This window comes from Myxine glutinosa, chromosome 1 (genome assembly GCF_964187855.1).
Source record: "Myxine glutinosa chromosome 1, kmMyxGlut1.1, whole genome shotgun sequence".
In the NCBI taxonomy this organism is placed as follows: domain Eukaryota; kingdom Metazoa; phylum Chordata; class Myxini; order Myxiniformes; family Myxinidae; genus Myxine; species Myxine glutinosa.
In genome coordinates this window covers 159,730,405-159,758,378 of record NC_136261.1, presented here as the reverse complement: position 1 = coordinate 159,758,378, position 27,974 = coordinate 159,730,405, and the positions used below count along the sequence as shown (strand labels likewise).

At 50.6% G+C, this 27,974-nt stretch overlaps 1 protein-coding gene across 1 annotated transcript in view; it reads right to left on the bottom strand.

The window, feature by feature from the left end:
* LOC137430346 (uncharacterized) overlaps nucleotides 1-27,974 on the bottom strand; it is a 248,047-nt gene that overhangs the window by 133,417 nt on the left and 86,656 nt on the right. The window lies entirely within an intron of this gene.

The window sequence follows — 27,974 nt, the reverse complement described above, 5'->3', positions numbered from 1 at the left end:
AACCCTATTAAGCATGGGTCGCACACCTCCGCCACCCAAACCTCTATCTCTTGCTTTACCGATCCCAACTTGAGGGTCACAAAACCACGCCCTATGATCGGAGCCGTTGCCCCGGTAGCCAACTGCAAACTATGATTTTCCAGACGCTGGATTTTACCCCAGCCGTCTGCACTCGAATTAAGGACCACGGGGCTGATGATCGTGGCGCTGGCTCCCGTGTCCACCACGGCGTCTACCCCCACGCCGGCAATTTTGCACCGAATTGTCAAACTACCCGTCCCAATTTGGCCACAATGAATGACCTGTCGCGTCAACGAGGGCTTCTCTCCATCCCCTACTGCCGAACACCGCCCTGCATGCCCGGCACGTTCTAGTTTCCCGGGCCCTGGCGGGGGGGTGTCTGTGGTCGGCTAGGCCGATCGATACTGGGCGGAGTTGAGGGCATCGGTTGGCGGGAAACGTCCCGGCGCGGAGCTCGACACTCCCACGCACGGTGACCCATCCGAGCACAGTTATAGCACCTCACCTGGTAAGGTGCTTGCCTCCGGTATTCCAAATTCCCCCCCCTGTATGTCCGAATTGGGGTACTCTGTCGGGGACTACCGGGTGCCACCGCTGGGGCCGCCTGCCATGGTCCAGGTCCCGCCAGGCGCCGATCCACTAACCTCTGGACCATGCTTTCCAGATCAGGGCCCCCGTCGGGGGCGGGCCCCCTTGGGGGGCCGCCCCCCACCACGGGCCCCATCTGACGCACCGCCACTGCATGGCGCTCGCCTCCCCGGGCCAGGGGCCTCGCTGCTTCCCAACGGGCTGCAGCGTCGGCCGCCTGACTCATGGTCTGCGGGCGCCACATGGCGAGCTGTTGTCGGAGCTCCAGATCCGGAAGGGCCTGAATAAAATGATCCAGCGCCAGGCTTTCCTGAGAACTCGCTGCCATGTCTGCGTGTGCAATCCCTACTGCGCGGCGAATATCGTGAGCAAGTTCCCCGATGGTCTCCTGGGGCTTGCGTTTACGCTGCGCAAGTTGAGCTTTAACAAGCTCGCTTTGCTGCTCGATACCGAAACGGTTAATTAAAGCCGCACGGAGAGCTGGCAGGGTGAGAGCACCCGGTGGTAAAGCTGTCAGCACCTCCGCCGCCGCACCGCGCAGTGCCCCCACCAGGTGTACTCCACCTTCGTCCGGATTCCAACCGTTGCCTTTACACACATACTCAAACTGCGCCAGGTACGCCCTCAAATCACTCTTGCCGTCATACGGCGCGAGTGGGACCTTGTGGGCGCCCGAAGGTCGGACCCCGCGCGTCACTCCTTGCGGGATCAACGCGGGACCAACCCGTTCGGGCTCCCACAGTACGCTATTCCCGGGGGGCTCCCGCGCATCCCCCGTCCCTCCAAACACTACCCCTCCCGGTGTCGATGCCTGGGTCGCCCCTCCGCAACCCGCTACCCACGCCATACCCCCACAGCCTTGCTCACCAGCACCCCCCTCACTTCCCATAGCCAAACCTCCTTGCACACCTCTTCTGTCCATACACTCCGGACCAGTCATACATCTTACCATTGGTCCCTCACGAACACCCGGGTCTACACCACCCCCCAAGCCGACTGAATCTCCCCTCACATCATGTACATTGCCACTCACCTCCGTACCTCGTCGCACCTCCTCTGCCACCTGCAAACTTTTTATTTGGTTAGTGAGCACCGCATCATGATTTGAACACAGACCTTGTACATATTCCATGACTTCCTCCTTTATTTCCCTCTTAGCTTCCCTCCGTCTCTTCTTAATTTCACTCACCCCTTCTTCCACCTCCTCTAATTTTTCCTTTACCTCTTTCAGCTCCCGGTGCGCCCCCTCGATTTCTTCCTCCATTGCTACTTTAACCGTTTCTATGTGCGTCCTTACCTCCCGGTCCTTCGTCTCCATTGCTTCTGTCACCTCTTCCAACCTCTTCGTCAATCCCTCATGTACCATTTGACATTCCTTTTGTGTTGCTATTAATTCATTTTTTATGTCCTTTTGTGTTGCTTTTAAACCCCCGATGATTGCTGTGTTCTTTTCCACTTGGTCCGTTAGTTCCTTTTGTCCCACTGTCAGCTGTTCTACTCCTTTCGTCAGATCTTCTATTCCCCCCTGTAACTTTGCCGTATTATTTCTCACCTCTTTCTCTATACGCTTTTCGCCTCGCTTTACCTCCTCGCGCAGCCCCGAGACCTCCTCACTCACCCCTCGTCGTATTTCCTCCATCTGGTTCCCCATCTGTTCGATTTCCCGGGCGGATTGTTCCCCTATTTCCCGCAATTTGTCCTCCATCCTATTTTCTAACCCCATTAACCCATTTTTCACCCCTTCTATCCCATTGTCTAACCCCTCAAATTTCTTGTCTAATCCCTCAAATTTCTTGTCTAATCCCTCACCGGTACCCCTCATTTGGCCCTCCAATCGCTCACCCTGAGCATCCATCCGGTTCCCCATTACCCCCATTTGGTCCTCCAATCGCTCACCCTGAGCATCCATCCGGTTCCCCATTACCCCCAATTGGTTCCTCATTACCCCCATTTGGTTTCCCATTACCCCCATTTGCTCACTATTCTGGGCCATAAGGGCCTTCATTTGTATAAAAAAAAGGTTCAAATCCATTGGCATCTCCGGTTCGACTACCGCGACCATGGGCGTGGCTAAATGTGGCGCCGCTGTAATCACGTGCGCTAGAGCGCCATTTTGTGCACCTGAAATTCCCGCAACCACATTGCCATTTTCCTCCTCCCTTTCTTCCACATACATTTCCCCTGGTTCCTGGGTTACCCCTAACCCGTCTATCTCCCCCACCGACATCCGATCGCCTTGATTGTCCATGGCGCGATCTAAAAATTCGGGTTTTATAAAACAACACAATTTCGTCCGCTTTATAATTTTGAGCGCGTGCAGCGCGCTCCGGGTCGATCTCACTCCCCGACACCAATTGTTACTCTAATAGTACAATTGGTGTTCCAAAATTTGGGCCTAACAAATTTAGTCCCAGGTTCGAATCCAACTCCTCGACACCAATTGTTACGGACACGGTTTTTGGATGTTATTTTACCGAGCGGTGGTGTATTTAACCGCGTCCGAACAGTTACTCCCCGATTAGAACCCGATTCCAACCGAACGTTGACTAATCGCGCTACAGATATTCAATTGGGAAACCTCTAAAGCGACCGAAAGAGAAGAAGAGAGAAGAAAGACAGAGTTTGGAGGAAGAACAGATTTATTATACACACACAAGCAATATTTTAGAGCGACCAATATTATTTACAGCAATAGATGGAAAAGAGCAGTCACACAGTGCATTGTTAACTTATTCTATTTCATTTACTTAATCCCCAAGACAAACGAGTAGGACAGGACGTTCACACTCACACGGTGGATATTGCAGGAAGGAATAGCTGAGGTTGATGGCTTGAGAGGAAGGCAAGGTCGGAGGCCGCAGCACCCCTTGCGGTTTTGGCGGGAAAACCTCCGTCGCGTATCCGCGGCCGTCACGCGCTGGCTCGGCACACCTGCTCCTCTTCCTGGGGTGGAGCCGTCTCCCTCCGTTCAGCGCGTCTCTCCACCGACAGGGGATATTGCAGGCAGGTAGGTAGGTAGGGCTTGCGGTGGATTGCGCTCCTCTTCCAGGTCATCCCCCAGCGTATCTCTCAAGCCCTCTCCTTGGTGCAGCCTCGTTGCTCCTCTCCAGTCATCTCCCATCTGGACTCCTTAAGCAGTCCCCTGCAGTCGCTTTTATCACCTCCGGCGGAATTAAGCCGCCGGCTCCGAGGGCACGCCTACCGGGTCACTCACCGCGGTGTTGATTGGCTGTTAGGGCTGGTTCACTCCTTGCTTCTTATGACGAGGTGGAGACACGCCTTTCTTCCCCAACCTTACCTCGTGGCCAATGGTGGTTTGAAGAAAACCAGCCAAAATGCGGAAGGCAATTGGAAGGGAGGTTTTGGGGAAATTGGAAGGGCCTACGCTTATTTTGTTTGATACAATGCAAAGTCAATCTAGTGGAAAACACATACTTAGCCTACATGGAATAAGGAAATACACTATTTAAAAGATATATCGTGACCTGCGTGTATGTTCTATGAAATTAATTAGGAGGACGGCTGCGACCATTATTACATTACCAGGATGTTACCATACCAAAACCATACTCTTCACATCCGTTACCCTTCCTCCAAAATTGTTACACTCCTCAAACCCCGTTACACTTCTCAAAACCCGTTACACTTCTCAAAATCGTTACAATATATATCTATATATATATATATATATATATATATATATATATATATATATATATATATTGTTGCGAATATGGAATTTGGCCTCCATATCCGCTTGTAAATATTCCCCTATTTTCTCCAATACTCCCCAACTTTCCCCAATCCCCCATTCCCTAGTCCCATTGCATGTAAACAACAATCAGTAGAGCCGACCTTCCCCTTATTCCCCCATTAAATGTCGTGCCCAGGTCCACCGCACCACACGTAGACAACTTTCGGACATCTTCCTAGTTATTCTTAATCTATGTCAGTTAAGGCCTCGTTTCCATTAATTATGACTCTTCGTTGCACCAGAATGTGATTATATGGCATCAGTAGTGAGTTTAGGACCTTTCCCATACCTCCTCCCATCTTCTTCCCCAAACAACAACAATAACAACAACTACAACAACAATTACAACTACAACTACGACTACAACAACAGAGGGGCGGGGAGTGTGCGTCCTCACACCGGCTCGGTTACCCGCCATGACCATGCGCTCCACGGCGTTACCCCGAAGGGGCTGGCTGTCAGCTCCTCGTCAGGGGCGGAGCCAGTAACCCCCCCACGCACCCAATGAGAAGCAACGTGCCGATTCCATCTGGGGCGGAGCTAACGAGCCGAGGGCGTGTCACTCCCCGCCGGATATACGCGGCCCCGCGCCGGATGTGACGTGAGATGCGCCTCAGCTTGGAGAGAGAAGCCACCGCCACCCCCAGCGCGACGATACCTCCCCGCATCTTTGGACCGGACCGGACCGTACTGTACCCTGCTTTGAGCCAAGAGTGCACCTTGAGCCATCGCTATCTGCCTTTCCTTGCCATCAACCCCCGTGTGAGTCAGCCTTGTCCCGTTTACCTGTCGTCTGTCCGGGGTTAATGTAAGAGTGTGTCTAAGTGCCTGTCTTCCTGTAATATACCTCTAGCCCCTGTAATCTGACCTTTCCGTACGAATATAATCTCCTCCGGAGGTCTTGAGAATCGAAACATTGGTGTCGTATTGTGTTATTGTAATCCAGCCGGGTGTCTTCTTTTTCTTATTGAGCCAGCATCGCGCGACTAGTCAACGTTCGGGCACAATCGGGTAACTTGTGCAGACGTGGTCATACCATAAAACCGCTCGGTAAATAACATCCAAGCCACGTCTGTAGCAAGGTGGTGTCGAGGAGTTGGATTCGAACCTGGGACTAAATTTGTTAGGCCCAAATTTTGGAACACCAATTGTACTATTAGAGTAACAATTGGTGTCGAGGAGTGGAATTCGAACCCGGGACTAAATTTATTAGGCCCAAATTGGTAACAAGTAGAATCGATTCGGAGCGCGTTTCCCGCGCGAAATTATAACGGCGAAATTTGTATTTGTTTTACGAAACTCGAATTTTGCAAGTCGCGCTATGGCGGATCAACACGGCTGGGGTCCGGTAGGGGAGAGTGAGGCAGGGTCGGTCCAGGACCAAATTGAGGGACATGAGGGACATGAGGAGAGCGAAACAGCGGGGGTAGCAGGTGCACAAAATGGCGCTCTCGCGCACGATGCTTCAGGCGCGCAAAAAGGCGCCTCGCTGGTCACCGTGCCCGCGACCGAAGTAGCGCCGCTGGGAAGATTGGAACTTTTTTTTATACAAATGACGGCCCTTATGGAAAAGAATAGTGAGCGATTGGAAAACCAAATGGGGGTAATGAGGGACGAAGCGAGGGCTTGGAGTGAGCAATTGGGGGTAATGAGGGACGAAGCGAGGGGTACCAGTGAGAAGTTAGACAATAATTTTGAGGGGTTAGACAACGGGATAAAAGAAGTGAAAAATGGGTTAACGGGGGTAGAAAACAGAATGGCCGCTCAAGAGAATCAAATGGAAGGGATGCAAAAGGGGTTAGAGGGGGTAGAAAATAGAATGGCTGCCCAGGAGAATCAGATAGAGGGAGTGAAAAATGGGTTAGAGGGGTTAGAAAACAGTATGGAAGGCAAATTGAGGGACATGAGGGACCAAGCGGAAAGGGAAGTTAAACAAATGGAGCAGCAGATAGAGGGGGTCAGAATGGGGGTAGAAACCAAACTGGATGCTCACAGGGAGGAAATGGAGCAGATGAGGGTGGCATCTGGGCAGGAGATGCAAGTGATGGGAGAAGAGATCAGAAGAGGAGTGAGTGAGGAGGTCGGAGGAGTGCGCGAGGAGGTGAGGCACTGTAAGGAGCACATGGAGAAGGAGGTGAGAAAGGGGACTGTAAAGTTACAAGGGGGCATAGAGGACCTGACGCAGGAGGTGGAGCAGCTGACGGTGGGACAAACGGAGTTAGTGGAGCAGGTTCAAAGGAACACTGCGGTATTAGGAGGTTTAAAAGCGACACAAAACGACATAAAAAACGACTTGATAGCGACAAAGAGGGAATGTCAGATGGTACGTGAGGGACTGACAACGAGGTTGGACGAGGTGATAGAGGTAATGGAGACGAAGGACCGGCAGGTGAGGACGCACCTGGAAACGGTCAAGGTAGCCTTAGAGGATGAGCTTGAGGAGACGTACCGGGGAATAAAAGAGGTGAAGCACAAATTAGAAGAAGTGGAAGAAGGGATGAGCGAAATTAAGAAGCGACGGAGAGGGGATAAGAAAGAGATAAAAGAGGAGATAAAAGAATTGGTCCAAAGTCTGTGTTTGGATCGTGATGATGTGCTCATTAACCGGATGAGGGATTCGCAGGTGATGGAGGAGAAGCGAAGAGGAAGAGGACCCGGTGTAAGTGGTGACCAATATGGTCGTGCGTATGATGCGCCAGGGGATTTAAGAAGCTTGGGGGTCGAGATGGACCCGGGTGTTCGTGAGAGGCCGTTGGTGAAGTGTGCGACAGGTCTGGTGTGCGAAAATGGAGGTGTGCAAGAAAGTCCGACTCTGGGGTGTGTGAGGAAAAAGTGCGTGCCAAGGAGTGAGTGTGCTGGCGAGAGTGAGTCGGTCGTAGCGCGTGTGCGAGGGAGCACATGGAAGCGTGCTGTGGTGAGTGTTACAGAGGGTGTGACGGGAGAGTGTGCGCGAGGAAGGTGTGTGACGGACAGGTGCAGGGGGAAAGAGTGCGCTGTCAAAGGCAAGGAAGAATGCACACCTGTGGTGAGTGTTACAGAGGGTGTAACTGGAGAGTGTGCGCGAGAAAGGTGTGTGACGGACAGGTGCATGGGGAAAGAGTGCGCTGTCAGAAGAAAGGAAGAGTGTCCACCTGTGGTGAGTGTTACAGAGGGTGTAACGGGAGAGTGTGCGCGAGAAAGGTGTGTGACGGACAGGTGCATGAGGAAAGAGTGCGCTGTCAAGAGTAAGGGTGAGTGCGCTGTCAGGAATGGAGGTGAAAGTAGTGAGAGTGACATGGAGCGTGAGTTAGTTGTGACAGGTGAGCGAGGATGTACACCTGGGATGGAAGGATGCACACCTGGAATGGTAGAGCGTGAGTGGGAATGCACGCTGGAATTGGTGGTGAGGCACGTGGTTGGGTGTGCGAATGAGGGCACACCTGTGATTGTCACAGAGGAGGTGACCGAGGAGGGGGTGCGAAGCGGTGTATTGGTGAGGTGTGCGACCAACGAATGTGTGCCAAAGTGTTCGGTGGTCAGGTGTGTGACCAAGGCTGTGAGTGGAATGGGTGTACCTGGGTGTGTAAGGAAAGGTACGAGGAGCGATAGGCCCGGTGGGAGAGGGTGGCATCCCTGCCACCCTTCCCATGGTGGGGCAAATGAGCAATAGCTTATGGGGTGTATGGCAGTGAAAACTAGCCCGGGTGGGTTAGGATATTGTGTGTAGGGATCTAGAGAAGATGACATTAGGTGACGTTAAGTTTAGTTAGTGACTGATACCTGTAGTGGGGACGCAGGTAGATTAGTATGGATGATAATGACGAGGGAGCGCAATAGTTTAAAGGGACGACTGGGAAGCGCAAGTTTCAGAAGGGAGTAGTTAGCTGAGATGATGCCGTGTGTGTGTGAGAATTGAACAGGTGTGATTGCACAGGTGTGCAACTGGACAGGTGTGTGGAGCAGTGTATGAGTAGTGAGTGTGTGGATCAGCGCGAATGCGCTTGGGGAGAGAAGGGTGCAGGTGGCACCAGGTGTGAGAGCACAGGTGTGCAGGTACAGGTGTGTGGAGAGAGTTGGAGTAAGTGGTACGGAGTGGTGTGCATGGTGCGAAGGTGTGGATGGGGGAAGAGTGGACCCCTCTCACGAGTACCCGGGGCGGGTAGTGTAAGTGTTAGGTAGAGGGTACAGGTAAATTGTGGTTGGATATTGGCACTTGTGGTGCGGTTGCAGAATGGTGTTGTGAATGGGTGCATTAGTGTTGTGGAAATGGCTGGGCGTGTAGCCTGTTAGTGCGTGTAGTTGGTTGGGCACTCCACCACTGTGAGGATGTCGGCCAGGTGAGGCCGCAGGTGGGCTCTGGGAGCCGGTAGTTGTGAGTGGGTGCCTGAGGATCCCGGGTGTGGATCGGGCAGCCCAGTGCCAGAGAGGGCACGGAGTGGGGAGAGAGCCAGAGGGCCTTCCCCTGGTAGTTAGGTTAGGGTAAGGAGCAGGTAAGCTCGGAGGCAACTGCAGTGGTGGAGGTGTGCAGGTGGGTAGACCCACTGGGAGAGGTACACGCCGCAGCCCAGAAATTGTGCGAGGGCACCGGGAGATGAATCGGGGGAGTGAGACCCCAAATTGAAGAGCACCACAGTTTGGCCAATGGGAATTGGTTTTTAGAACCCATAGTGTAAGAGGGCCAATGGTTTGGCCGGAGGAAGACCCCGGGTAGTGTAAAGTTGTTAAAGTCATTTAGGAAATAGTTAGGATTGATGAACCTGTCGCACCATACGCAGCCACTTACCTGAGGTGATGATGATGACTCCACACCTGTGTTTTCTTTGTTGTGTTGCAGAAATGAGAATTGCTGTTGGATTTGTGAGACGCATCACGACGTGGATGAGACATTGGGGTGATTCCATCTCTCCCTCCTTAGGAGGGACTGATGATGAATTGGTGATGGCAAATTTTGATGTGCAGTTGGAGATGGCAAATTTTGATGAGAGTTGAAAATGGCAAATTTGATTGGTTAGGAGGGAGAGAAGACGAATTTGGTTTATGGGAGGAACGGGGAAGACAGTAGGGATGTTTGTTGATTTGTAAAGTAGATGTTTATGGGTAGTGTTGTGTTGTGTGGATACAGTAAGGGGTAAGGGAGGGGCCATGTAGGTTACCTGGTGGGGGGGGGGGGGGGCGTACGATAGGAACGTACCTGTCTCACCTGGTTCCCATGTGCCCCCAGTGTGCATCACCTTACATTGCGTGCACTTTTGCGCCCTTACCACCTTACTCACTTGTTTCTTCTTTTGTCTCCCACCTCCGAGGATCTGGCTTTGGGGTAGAGAGAGAGGAGAGAGAGGTGCTGGCTGCGCAGTTGTGGGCCTGCACTTTCGCTGTTTGCTGCCGGGATCGATACACCATATGGACCGCAATGTTTGTGGCCACCCACAATGGACCGCAGTTCGTTTGCGGCCAAGCACCACCCGGGGATGGACCTATGGATCAACGTGGCACCTATGCCCTACAGGTGAACCACTAATAGTTAACACCACCAAGTGCACCACAAGAAGAGCGAGAGACACCTGCAGGGTTAGGGGTTGTCGAATTTATTTTTATTCCAATGAACAATGGTGACTGCACCGATTGGTGGTGGGGTGGTGCTGTTGATGCTCGGGAAGGGTGCTCTGCACGTTATTAAAGGCCGTCGGCCACAGAGCACTCGTGGGTTGGTGTATCGATGTTGGCAAGCGCGCTCTCTCTATGCATAACATCTGCATGTGTTCCTCCAAAAACAGGTCCTGGATCGTAGTGTAAATAGCAGCGTAGTCGTGTAAATAATGCTCCCTACCGGCTGTATGTTTAGTTTGAGGATTCTTTCCGGATTCGGTTATCCTGTGGGTGTGTTTCTGTGAGGAGAAGGGTACAACGTCGCAGGGGGACATATTTACTCATTTGTGAATATCTGTAAAACTGTCGCACTCAGGGTAGAGTTAATAGTAGAGGGAACTACATTGCGTGCCACACTAAAGTAGGTAAAAATTTATCGGGTCGGGACGCCCCGAGGGTAGAGAAGGGTGCAATGTTGCGAATATGGAATTTGGCCTCCATATCCGCTTGTAAATATTCCCCTATTTTCTCCAATACTCCCCAACTTTCCCCAATCCCCCATTCCCTAGTCCCATTGCATGTAAACAACAATCAGTAGAGCCGACCTTCCCCTTATTCCCCCATTAAATGTCGTGCCCAGGTCCACCGCACCACACGTAGACAACTTTCGGACATCTTCCTAGTTATTCTTAATCTATGTCAGTTAAGGCCTCGTTTCCATTAATTATGACTCTTCGTTGCACCAGAATGTGATTATATGGCATCAGTAGTGAGTTTAGGACCTTTCCCATACCTCCTCCCATCTTCTTCCCCAAACAACAACAATAACAACAACTACAACAACAATTACAACTACAACTACAACAACAGAGGGGCGGGGAGTGTGCGTCCTCACACCGGCTCGGTTACCCGCCATGACCATGCGCTCCACGGCGTTACCCCGAAGGGGCTGGCTGTCAGCTCCTCGTCAGGGGCGGAGCCAGTAACCCCCCCACGCACCCAATGAGAAGCAACGTGCCGATTCCATCTGGGGCGGAGCTAACGAGCCGAGGGCGTGTCACTCCCCGCCGGATATACGCGGCCCCGCGCCGGATGTGACGTGAGATGCGCCTCAGCTTGGAGAGAGAAGCCACCGCCACCCCCAGCGCGACGATACCTCCCCGCATCTTTGGACCGGACCGGACCGTACTGTACCCTTGAGCCAAGAGTGCACCTTGAGCCATCGCTATCTGCCTTTCCTTGCCATCAACCCCCGTGTGAGTCAGCCTTGTCCCGTTTACCTGTCGTCTGTCCGGGGTTAATGTAAGAGTGTGTCTAAGTGCCTGTCTTCCTGTAATATACCTCTAGCCCCTGTAATCTGACCTTTCCGTACGAATATAATCTCCTCCGGAGGTCTTGAGAATCGAAACATTGGTGTCGTATTGTGTTATTGTAATCCAGCCGGGTGTCTTCTTTTTCTTATTGAGCCAGCATCGCGCGACTAGTCAACGTTCGGGCACAATCGGGTAACTTGTGCAGACGTGGTCATACCATAAAACCGCTCGGTAAATAACATCCAAGCCACGTCTGTAACAATATCTATATATATATATCTATATATATATATCTATATATATATATATATATATATATATATATATATATATATATATATATCTATATATATATATCTATATATATATATCTATATATATATATCTATATATATATATCTATATATATATATATATCTATATATATATATCTATATATATATATATATATATATATATATATATATATATCTATATATATATATATATATATATATATATATATATATATATATATATATATATATATATATATATATATATATATATATATATAATATATACGTATATATACGTATATATATATATATATATATATATATATATATATATATATATATATATGTATATATATATACACGACCGGTCAAAAATTTTAGAACACCTCAATTTTTCCAGTTTTTATTGAAATTTACGCAGTTTAATGTCCAGTAAATAACCTGAAATGGTACAAAGGTAAGCAGTAAACTGCTCGAGGTTTAAATAAAAGTTTAGGTTACCAAAAACGGGAAAATAAAGTAAATTGCACAGTTATATTGTAAAAAAGGCCTTCTTCAGGGAACAAGTAATGGGTTAACAACTTACAGCTCTTCTGCAGCAATGTAAGTAAATGAAGCCTTGAAAGCTGATGCAAAAAATTCCTACAGGTGTCCCAACCTCTGCTGATTTATTGATTACAAACCCCCTGTCTGTATAAAAGCAGTGTTGGAACAGACTGTTATTACACCCTCTGTAGCATTATTTGCACAATATTGCACTGCAGGAAGTAGTATATTGGAAACTGGAGGAAACTCTGACAGGAAGAGGTCTGGCAGACCCAAAGCCACAACAAAATCAGAAAACAAGTTTCTGAAAGTCAACAGCTTGCGTGATAGGTGGCTCACAGGACAACAGCTTCAAGCACAGCTTAACACTGGTCAAAGTAAGCAAGTCTCATTTTCAACTGTGAAGAGAAGACTTCAAGCTGAAGGTTTGACAGCTCGAGTGGCAGTAAGAAAGCCATTGCTAAGATTTCAAAATAAGAAAAAGAGGCTTGCCTAGGCCATGAAGCACTGCCAGTGGACTACTGAAGATTGGAAGAAGATCTTATGGACCAATGAATCAAAATTTGAAATCTTTGGTTCATCACGCAGTGTTTTTGTATGCCGTCGAGTAGGCAAAAGGATGGTTCCTCAGTGTGTAACACCAACTGTCAAACATGGAGGAGGAAGAGTCTGGGGCTCTTTTGCTGGATCCAGAGTCGGCGACTTGCACAGAGTGACTGGCACCCTGAACCAAAAGGGCTGCCACAGCGTTTTGCAGCACCAGGCAATACCCTCTGGTAAACGCCTCGTTGGCCAGGGGTTCATCCGACAGCAAGATAATGACCCTAATAGTCCTGTAGCTAAATGGGATTTTTCAGCTCAAGCTGGAAATTTATTATACTAGGGCATGCCCGTACTATATATAAGCTAGGACGTGCCCGTACGTGGGTGCCCGTTCCTTGCCAAAAAAAAAAAAAAAAAAAATTTGTGTAGGGGTGTGTGTGTGTAAACATCCTAGGGCGTGCCCGTACGTGGGTGCAAAAAAACATGCGTGCAAACAACAACAACAAAAAAAAACTTTGAAACCACGTGGCAGTAACGACCACAGAACCCCCCCCCCCTCTATTTACATGAATGGTTTGGTCCATTCGCAACGACCACAGAACCACCCCCTCTATTTACATGCAATGGTTTGGTCCATTCGCAACGCCAAAGCGAACGGCGAACGGCTAAATCGCCATAGCTCGGTAAGTACTTGTCCGATTAATTTCAAACCTTGAAAAGGCACATCCTCGGGTCCCCAGCAATATACCTGGCAAGTTTAAAGTATATCGGACCCGTGGTTGTCGAGAAACAGCGGTCACAGACAAACATACAAACACACATACACACATACACACATACACACAGAGATTGATGGAATTATAGATAGATAGTTTTTTTTAAAATTGATTTTTATAGCTTAGGGTGTTCTCTTTCATAATCTGTCGGGTGAACCTGGGTCACCCTTGAGCGTTTTGAGAAATTCAAGATGGCGTCCAAGATGGTTGCCTTTTCATATTATCGGCTATAACTTCTTTCATATTTAACCTAGGATGATATTTTTTAGTGTCTAGTCATATGTTGTAGGGGTCAAGGAATCCATATAAATCAATTAAAACGTCGGTAAGTAATTACATCATGGTAAATCCAAGATGGCTGCCATTATGGCCGCCAAATCATGTTTTAGGCTTTAATATGCTTCATACTTAACTGAAAGTGGTAATTTCGGTGTCTAATCAAATGTTTTGCGGGTCAAGTAATCCAATTTAAATCATTTAAAAGGATTTTGAGGGATGTCATGTTTAATCCAAAGATGCTGGCCAATAGAGGCCTACAGGTGGCTACTGCCTCAACTCAAGCTTTTTGAGTGGTAACATACATGAAAAATGATAACCAATCAAATCAGTCTAAATACACTCAGTTATGCAATCAAGCTGTCCTTTTTTGGCAGCAACCTGTACTCTTACAGGCGCAAAATATTGTGCAGTTCAAATTATACTTTGTACAACTACACACACGAGTAATACACGGCGTGACACTTTGGCATCCACATCGGATTAGACGCATGATAGACTCCGGAGCGAGTTCTGTGTTGACTGGAAGAGAAATTGGTTGGAGATTTTTCATTTGTGTGTCCTTCCTCCAGCCATACGATTCTGGATCCAGTTCTGGTGGATGGTTATCCTCCAAAGAACGCCACACAATGGCTTGGTGATGGGCCCTTTTTACATTCACTGCAAACGCCTCATTGGTTGGAGGAAGAGAGCACAGTTTCGGCGGGGATGGTGAAGCCTGTCCTGTTTTGGATGCTCATACCTTCCATCGTGCTTCAGACATTGACTCGCTGGAACTTTGTCTATAACACGCTGACATGAATGCAGTGGCATGTCCAGTAACTTCTTGTATTGGAGTGTCCATTACACCAATAAGTGACAGGGAGTATCCATCACCCAATACCTTCAGAGCAGTGGCCTTGCCTATCCCATAGCAACATGCTACAGTATCACACCCGGTCAATGCGTGGGCAGCGAGGATTTCAGTAACTATGGATGCATGTTTCTCCACTGTTTTTCCAATGTCAATGACTGTTCTGTCCTTGATTGGGGATTCCATAGTTACACGATTTTTCATATTTGCAGTGTGGTAGTAATGCACAAGAAGTACGAAGACGTCTGTATCATCAGAGACTACAGTTATTTCACTTAGTTCATTGCTTCGGGCACACATCATTGCCTGCTGAACAATGATATTGTCCGCTTCTTCATGTGTTGTAGCTACATGCATCCTATTAGACATTGTAAATTGTCTTTACAATTCCTGGTTATCTATTACATAATACAACAGTCACGGCTACTATCAGAAATGTAAGATGTCAGATTTTCAAAGATGACACCAATGTTAGCATCACATGTTTAAAACGACATCAAGTTTAGCCTAGTGCTCAAATGGCAGCCATCTTTGGTTTAACATGTGATCCCTCAACAACCTTTAAAATCGTTTAATTGGATTACTTGACCCAAAAACATATTGTTACAGACGTGGCTTAGATGTTATTTACCGAGCGGTTTTGGTATGACCACGTCTGCACAAGTTACCCGATTATACCCGAACGTTGACTAATCGCGCTACGCTAGATCAATGAAGGAAAAGACACACAGCTGGGATTCAAATGACACGACACCAGGGTTCAGTTCTCAAGACCTCCGGAGGGGGTTATATTGTTACGGAAGGTTAGATTACAAGGACGAGAGGTACAGCATAGAAAGACAAGCACTTAGACACAATCTTATATTAACCCCAACAGACGACAGATAAACGGGACAAAAGGCTGACTCACACGGGGTTTGATGGCTAGGAAAGGCAGGTCGATGGCTCCAGGTGCACCTGGGCTCAAAGGTCAGAATCGACTCGGTCCGGTCCAGAGATGCGGGGAGGTATTCAGCGCTCGTACGTGGCAACTTCTCTCTCCAGGCTGGGGGCGCATCTCACCTCACGTCCGGCGAGTGGCTGCGTATATCCGGCGGGGAGTGACACGCCCTCGGCTCGTTAGCTCCGCCCCAGATGGAATCGGCACGTCGCCTCTCATTGGGTGCGTGCGGGGGGGGTTACCGGCTCCGCCCTTGACGGGGGACTGACAAGGAGCCCCTTCGTGGTAACCCCGTGGAGCGCATGGTCCGGCGCGCATTGTCAATGGCGGCTAACCGAGCCGGTGTGATGACGCACACTCCCCCCGCGCAGCGTCGTTGTTGTTGTAATTGTTGTTGTAGTTGTAGTTGTAGTTGTAGTTGTTGTTGTTGTTGTAGTTGTTGTTTGGGGAAGAAGATGGAAGGAGGTATGGGAAAGGTCCTAAACTCACTACTGGTGCCATATAATCACATTCTGGTGCAACGAAGAGTCATAATTAATGGAAACGAGTCCTTAACTGACATAGACTAAGAATAACTAGCAAGATGTCCGAAAGTTGTCTACGTGTGATGCGGTGGACCTGGGCACGACATTTAATGGGGGAAAAAGGGGAAGGTCGGCTCTACTGATTGTTGTTTACAGACAATGGGACTAGGGAATGGGGGATTGGGGATAGTTGGGGAGTATTGGGGAAATAGGGGAATATTTACAAGCGGATATGGAGGCCAAATTCCATATTCGCAACATTGCACCCTTCTCTACCCTCGGGGCGTCCCGACCCGATAAATTTTTACCTACTTTAGTGTGGCACGCAATGTAGTTCCCTCTACTATTAACTCTACCCTGAGTGCGACAGTTTTACAGATATTCACAAATGAGTAAATATGTCCCCCTGCGACGTTGCACCCTTCTCCTCACAGAAACACACCCACAGGATAACCGAATCCGGAAAGAATCCTCAAACTAAACATACAGCCGGTAGGGAGCATTATTTACACAAGACTACGCTGATATTTACACTACGATCCAGGACCTGTTTTTGGAGGAACACATGCAGATGTTATGCATAGAGAGAGCACGCATGCTAGCATCGATACACCAACCCACGAGTGCTCTGTGGCCTACGGCCTTTAATAATGTGCAGAGCACCCCTTCCAAGCATCAAGCACCACCCCATCACACAGTGAGCACCATCCGGTGCACCAATAAAGTGTCTACAAATCACCGGTGGTGTCGCAGCCGGCCGATGTTCTGCCGCTGGTCTTGCCTTCGTGTGGTGCACTTGGCCTTCTTGCCTCTTTCAAAAAATAAAGAAAGGCGCCAACCGCGTCCATTTCTATATTGTGGCCTTCAGTGGTGTCAACTAAAAGTGGTTCACCTGCATGGCATAGGTGCCACGCCATAGGTCCATCCACGGGTGGTGCTTGGCCGCAAAAGAGCTGCGGTCCATGGTGGGTGGCCACAAACATTGCGGTCCATATGGTGTATCGATCCAAGCAGCAAGCAGCGAAAGTGCAGGCCCACAACTGCGTAGCCAGCACCTCTCTCTCCTCTCTCTCTACCCCAAAGCCAGATCCTCGGAGGCGGGAGACAAAAGAAAAGACAAGTGAGTAAGGTGGTAAGGGCGCAAAAGTGCACGCAATGTAAGATGATGCACACTGGGGGCACATGGGAACCAGGTGAGACAGGTACGTTTCTATCGTACGCCCCCCCCCCCCCCCCACCAGGTAACCTACATGGCCCCTCCCTTACCCCTTACTGTATCCACACAACACAACACTACCCATAAACATCTACTTTACAAATCAACAAACATCCCTACTGTCTTCCCCGTTCCTCCCATAAACCAAATTCGTCTTCTCTCCCTCCTAACCAATCAAATTTGCCATTTTCAACTTTCATCAAAATTTGCCATCTCCAACTCAACATCATAATTTGCCATTACCAATTCATCATCAGTCCCTCCTAGGGAGGGAGAGATGGAATCACCCCAATGTCTCATCCACGTCGTGATGCGTCTCACAATCCACACAGCAATTTCATTTCCTGCAACAAAACAAAGAAAACACAGGTGTGGAGTCATCATCATCACCACAGGTAAGTGGCTGCGTATGGTGCGACAGGTTCATCAATCCTAACTATTTCCTAAATGACTTTAACAACTTTACACTACCCGGGGTCTTTCTCCGGCCAAACCATTGGCCCTCTTACACTATGGGTTCTAAAAACCAATTCCCATTGGCCAACTGTGGTGCTTTTCAGTTTGGGGTCTCACTCCCCCGATTCATCTCCCGGTGCCCTCGCACAATTTCTGGGCTGTGGCGTGTACCTCTCCCAGCGGGTCTACCCACCTGCACACCTCCACCACTGCAGTTGCCTCCGAGCTTACCTGTTCCTTACTCTAACCTAACTACCTGGGGAAGGCCCTCTGGCACTCTCCCCACTCGGTGCCCTCTCTGGCACGGGGCTGCCCGATCCACACCCGGGATCCTCAGGCATCCACTCACAACTACCGGCTCCTAGAGCCCACCTGCGGCCTCACCTGGCCGACATCCTCACAGTGGTGGAGTGCCCAACCAACTACACACACTAACAGGCTACACGCCCAGCCATTTCCACAACACTAATGCACCCATTCACAACACCATTCTGCAACCGCACCACAGATGCCAATATCCAACCACAATTTCCCTGTACCCTCTACCTAACACTTACACTACCCGCCCCGGGTACTCGTGAAAAGGGTCCACTCTTCCCCCATCCACACCTTCGCACCATGCACACCACTCCGTACCACTTACTCCAACTCTCTCCACACACCTGTACTTGCACACCTGTGCTCTCACACCTGGTGCCACCTGCACCCTTCTCTCCCCAAGCGCATTCGCGCTGATCTACAACACTCACTACTCACACACTGCTCCACACACCTGTCCAGTTGCACACCTGTGCAATTCTCACACACACGGCATCATCTCAGCTAACTACTCCCTTCTGAAACTTGCGCTTCCCAGTCGTCCCTTTAAACTATTGCGCTCCCACGTCATTATCATCCACACTAATCTACCTGCGTCCCCACTACAGGTATCAGTCACTAACTAAACTTAACGTTACCTAATGTCAGCTTTGCCCCCACCATGGGAAGGGTGGCAGGGATGCCACCCTTACCCACCGGGCCTATCGCTCCTCAATCCCCCAGTCCTCTGGCACTAATAAGCCCCCCTTATTCAGAGGTACTGGGTCCCGCCTCGGCATCTAACGCCGAGGCAATCCACGGGGGCGCCTGCTCGCCGGTGTAAGGTCTTATCCGGTCGGCGTGGACGATCCGAGGGAGGGCTCGTGGCCCCATTTTGATCTTTATGACCACGTCACAGATTTGCGACAGGACGACTCCTGGGCCTTGCCAGGGGGAGGTGAGTTTTGGGCACCTTCCCTTCCGCCTCCGGGGATTAAAGAACCAAATCTTCATCCCCGGAGCGTATTGACTCCCCTGGCTCCGGTCGTCGTACCTGCGCTTCATCTTTTCCCCCGCCAGATGGAGTTGGCGGCGGGCGAAGGCATGGACTAGCTCCATGCCTTCCTCTAGGTGACGTGCGTACCCCTCCCTCGGCGGGTTAACCACTGTGTCTGGCACGGGACCGCATAGCAAGTCGGCGGGAGCCCGTAACTCCCGCCCATACATAAGCAACGCTGGACTGCATGCGGTGGCCCCGTGCTGGCTGGTTCGGTAGGCCATGAGCAAGTAAGGGAGATGTTCGTCCCAGTCATCCTGACGGGTGGCGGTGAACAGTGCCAGTTGTTGGATTAGAGTCCGGTTGAATCTTTCCACCATCCCGTCAGATTGAGGTCTTAAAGGCGTTGTTCTGGTTTTCCGAATTGACAGGAGACTGCACACATCTTTTAGCAATTTGCTCTCAAAATTTCGTCCCTGGTCGGTGTGCAACTCCTGTGGAATCCCATGCCGGCACACAAATCCTTCCACGAAGGCCTGCGCTACCACCCCTGCTTCTTGGTTGGGGAGGGCGTAGGCCTCCGGCCACTTGGTGAAATAGTCCATTACAACGAGGATGTACTTATTACCTTGGCGGGTGCGGGGCAGCGGTCCTAGAATATCCATAGCCACCCGCTCAAGGGGGGCCCCCACCTGATGTAATTGAAGGGGGGCCCTCATCCTCCGTGCTGGTCCCTTTTTGGCAGAACAGGCGTCGCATCTCCGACACCAGTCCTGTATGTCGCGCCCCATATTCACCCAATAGAACCTCCGGCGGACCCGAGATATTGTCTTTGTCCTGCCCAAATGGCCGCCGGAGCGGGTACCATGCACCTGTTGCAATATGACGTTCTTGAATTTGTCAGGGACTATCACCAGCCAGGAAGTTCTATCAGAGGGAACCTCCACCCACTTGCGATACAAGATGTTGCCTTTCAATTCCAGGGTCTGCCACTGAGCCCAATATGCCTTTGTTTGTGCCCCGAGGGGGGTGACCTCTTCCCCCTTTGGTCTTTGCCCCAATTTGACCCATTGGAACACCGGCCCCAGAACAGGATCCTCCTGCTGGGCCGTGCTCCAAGCCAACTCTCCAAATTCTTCGTCCGCGGTTAGTGGCAAAATTGGCCCTCTCACCCGGGTTGCCCGGACAACGAGGGTCGGGTCCGAATCGCCCAATTGTTCCCTCTCCTCGTGTCTCGCACAAAATTTGCAGTTTTCCCCCAGACAAGGACGCCGAGAGAGTGCGTCCGCATTACCATGGGCCTTCCCGGCCCTATGGGCCACATCAAAATCGTACTGCTGCAACTTTTCCAACCACCTTGCAATTTGGCCCTCCGGTTCCTTGAACCGAAGGAGCCATTGCAAGGAGGAATGGTCAGTTCTAACCAAAAATTTCCGCCCGTACAAGTACGGGTGGAAATGGTTCATGGCAGCCAGCATGGCCAATAACTCTTTGCGAGTGACGCAATAATTTCGCTCGGGCCTACTTAAGGCCCGACTATAATAACCAATCACTCTCTCCACGCCCTCCTGTGTCTGAGACAAAACTGCGCCCAATCCTTCCTGGCTCGCATCCGTGTCCAGGGTAAATGCCCCGTTGCTAGTGGGGTAAGCTAGAAGGGGTGCGGATGTTAGACACCCCTTCAATTTTTGGAAGGCCTCGTGGCACTCCCGTGTCCAATTAAATCGCGTCCCCTTCTCCGTAAGCCGGTGGAGGGGACGGGCCAACTCTGCAAATTTCGCCACAAAGCGCCGGTAGTAGGAGCAGAGTCCCAAAAATCCCCGCACCTCCTTGATGGTACGTGGTGCGGGCCACTCCTCTACCGCTTTAATTTTGTCTGGGTCCGTTTTTACCCCCTCGCGGCCGATCACGTGACCTAGATAGGCCACCTCTCTTGCAAACAAAGTGCACTTACTCGGGTTCAGCTTCAACCCTGCCTGTCTGAGGCACCCGAACACCTGGTCCAAATTAGCTACTGCCTGGGGGAACGTTTGGGCATGTACCAGGACGTCATCCAGGTACACCAGGCATGACTGCCATGGCATGCCGCCTAGTACATGCTCCATCAATCTTTCAAAGGTGGCGGGGGCGTTACACAAACCAAACGGCATCACAGTAAACTGATACAGTCCCTTACCTGTGGAAAATGCCGTTTTCTCCTTCCCTGCCCTATCCATCTCCACCTGCCAATACCCACTCTTGAGGTCCAAAGTTGTGAACCAATTTGAGCCCGCAACGGCATCGAGGGTGTCATCAATCCTTGGCAGGGGATATGAGTCCTTGAGTGTCACGTTGTTTAGCTGGCGATAGTCCACGCAGAACCGCGTGGTCCCATCCTTCTTTTTGACCAGCACAACAGGTGACATCCAAGGACTTCCCGAGGGCTCGATCACACCTGCGTCGAGCATTTTTTCAACCTGCTCGTCAGCTTCCGCCCTCTTGCTCCAAGGGAGCCGTCGGGCGGCCTGACGAATAGGCCGGGCCTCACCGGTGTGGATCTGATGTTTCACCAGGCCCGTACGTCCAATATCCTCGGTGGACAGGGAGAAGAGGTCCAAATGGGACCCAACCAGTTTGTGCAAGGCCTCCCTCTGGGTACCTCCCAACTCTACGCTACTACGATTTACCATCTCGCAAATGGGATCGGGCCAATTCCTACTTGTTATTGAAGGCTCCCCCCGGGGTCGGCTCGGCTGGACGTTCTCGCCCCTCACTGTCGCGACTTCCTCAACTGGGGTGCAGCCAGCTACCCTCGTGCCCCTTACTATAGTGCGTGGTTCTGTACTCATATTTATTACTCGGACGGCCACTACCGGTCCGTCCGTTTTTACAAGGGTGCGGCCCACGATTAAACCCGGTATGGACTGCGCTGCCACCGGTTCGACCAGGCCGCAGGACTCCTGCCATGTTGGGCGAGCTGCCCACCGGGCCGGCACTATCGCCTCGGCCCTTGGGGGGATGGTCACGGCCTCGGAAGCCTCCAGCTCCGCTCTCTCGGCCGTGCTCACTCCCCCTAACGGCAGCTCTTCTACTCCCACCTGCAGGATCCCCCGGCACAAGTCGATTTTACAACCGCTGGCAGTCAACAGGTCCAACCCTATTAAACATGGGTCGCACACCTCCGCCACCCAAACATCTATCTCCCTCCTTACCGACCCTAACTTGAGGGTCACAGAACCACGCCCTATGATCGGGGCCGTTACCCCGGTAGCAAGCTGCAAACTATAATTTTGCAGGCGCTGGATCTTATCCCAGCCACCTGCGCTCGAATCAAGGACCACAGGGCTGATGATCGTGGCGCTAGCTCCTGTGTCCACTACGGCGTCTACCCCCACGCCGGCAATTTTGCATCTAATTGTCAGGCTACCGGTTCCAATTTGGCCACAATAAATGACCTGTCGCGTCAATGAGGGCTCTCCTCCATCCTCTGCTGCCGAACACCGCCCTACGTGCCCGACACCTTCTAGTTTCCCGGGGTCTGGCGGGGGGGTGTCTGGGGTCGGCTAACCCGCTCCCCCCTGGGCGGAGTTGAGGACGTCAACTGCCGGGGATCATCCCGGCGCGCGTTTCGACAGTGCTGCGCCAGGTGACCCAGGCGGTTGCAGGTATAGCACCTCACCTGATAAGGTGCTTGCCTCCGGAATTCCAAATTCCCCCCCCTGTAGGTCCGAATTGGATTACCCGCTCGTGGTCCACCGCGGGCCACCTCCGGGGCCGCCTGCCATGGTCCAGGTCCTGCCAGGCGCTGGTCCACCAGCCTCCGGACCATGCCCGCCAGGTCAGGACCCACGTCGTGGGCGGGCCCCCTAAGGGGTCCGCCCTCCATCGGGGGTCCCACCTGGCGGACCGCCATTGCGAGACGCTCGCCCCCCCGGGCCAGGGGCCTCGCTGCTTCCCAACGGGCCGCAGCGTCAGCCGCCTGGCTCAGAGTCTGCGGGCGCCACATGGCGAGCTGTTGCCGGAGCTCAATGTCCGGGAGGGCCTGGATAAAATGGTCCAGCGCCAGGCTTTCCCGGGAATCCGCTGCCATGCTAGCATGTGCGATCCCCACTGCGCGGCGAATGTCGTGGGCAAGTTCCCCGATGGCTTCCTGGGGCTTGCGCTTTCGCAGCGCGAGCTGAGCTTTAACAAGCTCGCTCTGCTGTTCTATGCCGAATCGATTAATTAGGGCGTCGCGGAGGGCTGGCAGGGTGAGAGCACCCGCTGGTAATGCCGTCAGCACCTCCGCCGCCGCGCCGCGCAATGCGGCCACCAGGTGTACTCCACCTTCGTCCTCACCCCAACCGTTGCCCTTACACACACAGTCGAACTGCGCCAGGTACGCGCGTAGATCACTCTTGCCGTCATACGGCGCGAGTGGGACCTTGTGGGACCACCTCGCATGCGAGTCGTTGCCCGCCTGCCGGACCCCGTGCGTCGCCCCTTGCGGGGTCAGCGCGGGGCCGAACCGGCCGGGCCCCCACAGTACATTACCCCCAAGGGGCTCTCGTGCCTCCCCGGTCCCTCCAACAACTACCCCTGTTGGTGTCGATGCATGGGTCACACCTCCGCAACCCGCTACCCATTCCATACCACCACAACCTTGCTCACCCACACCTCGCACCTCTTGTTCCATACCCTCCGGACCAGCCATACACCTCACTCGTGGCCTCTCACGAACATCCGGGTCTATCTCGACCCCCAAGCTTATTAAATCACCTGGCGCATCATACGCACGACCATATTGGTCACCACTTACACCGGGTCCTCTTTCTCTTCGCTTCTCCTCCATCACCTGCGAATCCCTCATCCGGTTAATGAGCACATCATCACGATCCGAACACAGACTTTGGACCAATTCTTTTACTTCCTCCTTTATCTCTTTCTTATCCTCTCTCCGTCGCTTCTTAATTTCGCTCACCCCTTCTTCCACTTCTTCTAATTTCTGCTTCACCTCCTTCATCTCTTCGTGCGCCCCTTTAAGTTCTTCCTCTAACTCCACTTTATTTTTTTCTATATGCTCCCGCACCTCCCGCTCTTTAACCTCCATCACCTCTACCACCTTGTCCATTTTCCTCGTCAGGTCCTCATGTACCGTCTGACACTCTTTTTTAATTACCCCTACGTCCTTTTTCATCTCCTTCTGTGTCGATTTTAAACCCTCTATTACCGCTGTGTTCTTCTTTACCTGGTCCCCCAACTCCTTTTGTCCCACTGTCAGTTGTTCTACTCCCAGCGTCAACTCCTCTATACCACTTTGCAATTTTACAGTCCCCTTTCTCACCTCCTTCTCCATGCGCTCCTTACAGTGCCTCACCTCCTCGCGCACTCCTCCGACCTCCTCACTCACACCTCTTCTGATCTCCTCTCCCATCACTTGCATCTCCTGCCCAGATGCCACCCTCATCTGCTCCATTTCCTCCCTGTGAGCATCCAGTTTAGTTTCTACCCCCATTCTGACCCCCTCTATCTGCTGCCCCATTTGGTTAACTTCCCTTTCCGCTTGGTCCCTCATGTCCCTCAATTTGCCTTCCATACTGTTTTCTAACCCCTCTAACCCATTTTTCACTCCCTCTATCTGATTCTCCTGGGCAGCCATTCTATTTTCTACCCCCTTTAACCCATTTTTCACTTCTTTTATCCCGTTGTCTAACCCCTCCCCGGTACCCCTCGCTTCGTCCCTCATTACCCCCATTTCGTTTCCCATTACCCCCAATTGGCCCTCCAATCGCTCACTCTGAGCCCTCATTTGCTCACTCTGAGCCCTCATTTCCTCCCTATTCTGGGCCATAAGGGCCTTCATTTGTATGAAAAACAAGTTCAAATCCACCGGTGGCGCCACTACGGTCGCGGGCGTGGACGCCGTGGCCACCTCGTGCATGACAACGCTATTTTGCGACCCTGCCGCCCTCACTGCTTCGCTCTCCTCCCGTCCCTCAATTTGGTCCTGGACCGACCCTGCCTCACTCTCCCCTACCGGACCCCAGCTGTCTTGATCCGCCATAGCGCGACTTTCAAAATTCGGGTTTTTATTTTCGTATAACAAAATCAAATTTCGCCGTTATAATTTTGCGCGGGAAACGCGCTCCGAATCGATTCTAATTGTTACAAATTTGGGCCTAATAAATTTAGTCCCGGGTTCGAATTCCACTCCTCGACACCAATTGTTACAGACGTGGCTTAGATGTTATTTACCGAGCGGTTTTGGTATGACCACGTCTGCACAAGTTACCCGATTATACCCGAACGTTGACTAATCGCGCTACGCTAGATCAATGAAGGAAAAGACACACAGCTGGGATTCAAATGACACGACACCAGGGTTCAGTTCTCAAGACCTCCGGAGGGGGTTATATTGTTACGGAAGGTTAGATTACAAGGACGAGAGGTACAGCATAGAAAGACAAGCACTTAGACACAATCTTATATTAACCCCAACAGACGACAGATAAACGGGACAAAAGGCTGACTCACACGGGGTTTGATGGCTAGGAAAGGCAGGTCGATGGCTCCAGGTGCACCTGGGCTCAAAGGTCAGAATCGACTCGGTCCGGTCCAGAGATGCGGGGAGGTATTCAGCGCTCGTACGTGGCAACTTCTCTCTCCAGGCTGGGGGCGCATCTCACCTCACGTCCGGCGAGTGGCTGCGTATATCCGGCGGGGAGTGACACGCCCTCGGCTCGTTAGCTCCGCCCCAGATGGAATCGGCACGTCGCCTCTCATTGGGTGCGTGCGGGGGGGGTTACCGGCTCCGCCCTTGACGGGGGACTGACAAGGAGCCCCTTCGTGGTAACCCCGTGGAGCGCATGGTCCGGCGCGCATTGTCAATGGCGGCTAACCGAGCCGGTGTGATGACGCACACTCCCCCCGCGCAGCGTCGTTGTTGTTGTAATTGTTGTTGTAGTTGTAGTTGTAGTTGTAGTTGTAGTTGTAGTTGTAGTTGTTGTTGTTGTTGTAGTTGTTGTTTGGGGAAGAAGATGGAAGGAGGTATGGGAAAGGTCCTAAACTCACTACTGGTGCCATATAATCACATTCTGGTGCAACGAAGAGTCATAATTAATGGAAACGAGTCCTTAACTGACATAGACTAAGAATAACTAGCAAGATGTCCGAAAGTTGTCTACGTGTGATGCGGTGGACCTGGGCACGACATTTAATGGGGGAAAAAGGGGAAGGTCGGCTCTACTGATTGTTGTTTACAGACAATGGGACTAGGGAATGGGGGATTGGGGATAGTTGGGGAGTATTGGGGAAATAGGGGAATATTTACAAGCGGATATGGAGGCCAAATTCCATATTCGCAACAATATACTGTACCTAGACACCATTATTACGACTTTAAGTTAAATATGAAGCATATTAAAGCCTAAAACATGATTTGGCGGCCAAAATGGCAGCCATCTTGGATTTACCATGATGTAATCACTTACCGACGTTTTAATTGATTTATATGGATTCCTTGACCCCTACAACATATGACTGGACACTAAAAATATCATCCTAGGTTAAATATGAAAGAAGTTATAGCCGATAATATGAAATGGCAACCATCTTGGACGCCATCTTGAATTTCTCAAAACGCTCAAGGGTGACCCAGGTTCACCCGACAGATTATGAAAGAGAACACCCTAAGCTATACAAATCAATTTTTTTTTAAACTATATACTCAATTTCCAGGTTCAACCAGGGTTCTACCAGACTATAAACACACCTCCAGGCTATGTCAAAACTACCTTAAAGGAAAAGAACAAGACGGTCGGCTTCAAATCATGGAATGGCCAGCACAGTCTCCAGACTTAAACCCCATCGAGCTGGTTTGGGATGAACTGGACAGAAGGGTGAAAGCAAAGCAACCTACAAGTGCAACACATTTGTGGGAACTTCTACAACAGTGTTGGGAAGAACTTCCCGAACAATATTTGATTTCCATTGTAGAAAGAATGCCACGAGTGTGTTCGGCGGTTATATCTGCAAAAGGTGGCTACTTTGCTGAGTCAAAAATTTAAATTAAATTTTGTTAAACAAAATGATTCTATGATTTCTTTTTTTATCTCCAATTGTTTATTTGTTCTATGCTTAATTTTAGAGTACATTGAGATATTAAACTGAGTAAATTTCAATAAAAACTGGAAAAATTGAGGTGTTCTAAAACTTTTGACCGGTAGTGTAGAGGTGCAACCTTTTTTCGATTTTTCCAAGATAGCGCCTGCACCACGTGACATATGACGTCATAATTATCATTTAAAAAATTTCCACAGGAGGAGCCGCTCATATTCTGAAAATTTCGTGCCAATCAGACTAACAGTTGCAGAGGATTTTTTTTTTCATACTGATCAGATCAAGTCGGAGGGAAGGACGTCATAATTGTCGAATTATGACATCATAATTAAGACACCGATGACATCATCATCAACATATCTTATTCCCCATGGTGAGTACTTGACCATGAGCCATGTTTCCATTTTTTCCTTTGAGCGGTTTGGGAGATATAGAGGTGTAACGTTTTTCCAAGATGGTGCTTGTACCACGTGACGTATGACGTCATAATATTCACTAAAATATTCTACAGGTGGAGGCCCTCCTATGGTGAAAATTTCATGTCTATCGGACCAACGGTTGCCGAGAAAATGAATTTTTAAAATGCAGACACGGCACACACTTTACTTTACTGAAATGCAGACACGTACGTACATACATAACTGAATGCTTAACCCTGCCTTTCGTTTTGTGAGCGCAGGGTAAAAATGAAATGCAATATTGGTTTGATTCCCGACAAATACTTCACCTCAGACAGAACGCGGAAGAACTGAGGTGTAAGCCAAGCTCCGCCCCTTGGTGGGGCACCCAATGCAGAAGGGCTGAGGTGTAAGCCAAGCTCCGCCCCTTGGTGGGGAACCGAACATACATACACTTTTTTTTTTTAGACTTTTTTCAACACATACAGTATATTCGTTTTCATGCCTTTTTGCTTCCCACTTTACAGCTCCAAAATATTTTGTATTTATAGAAATAA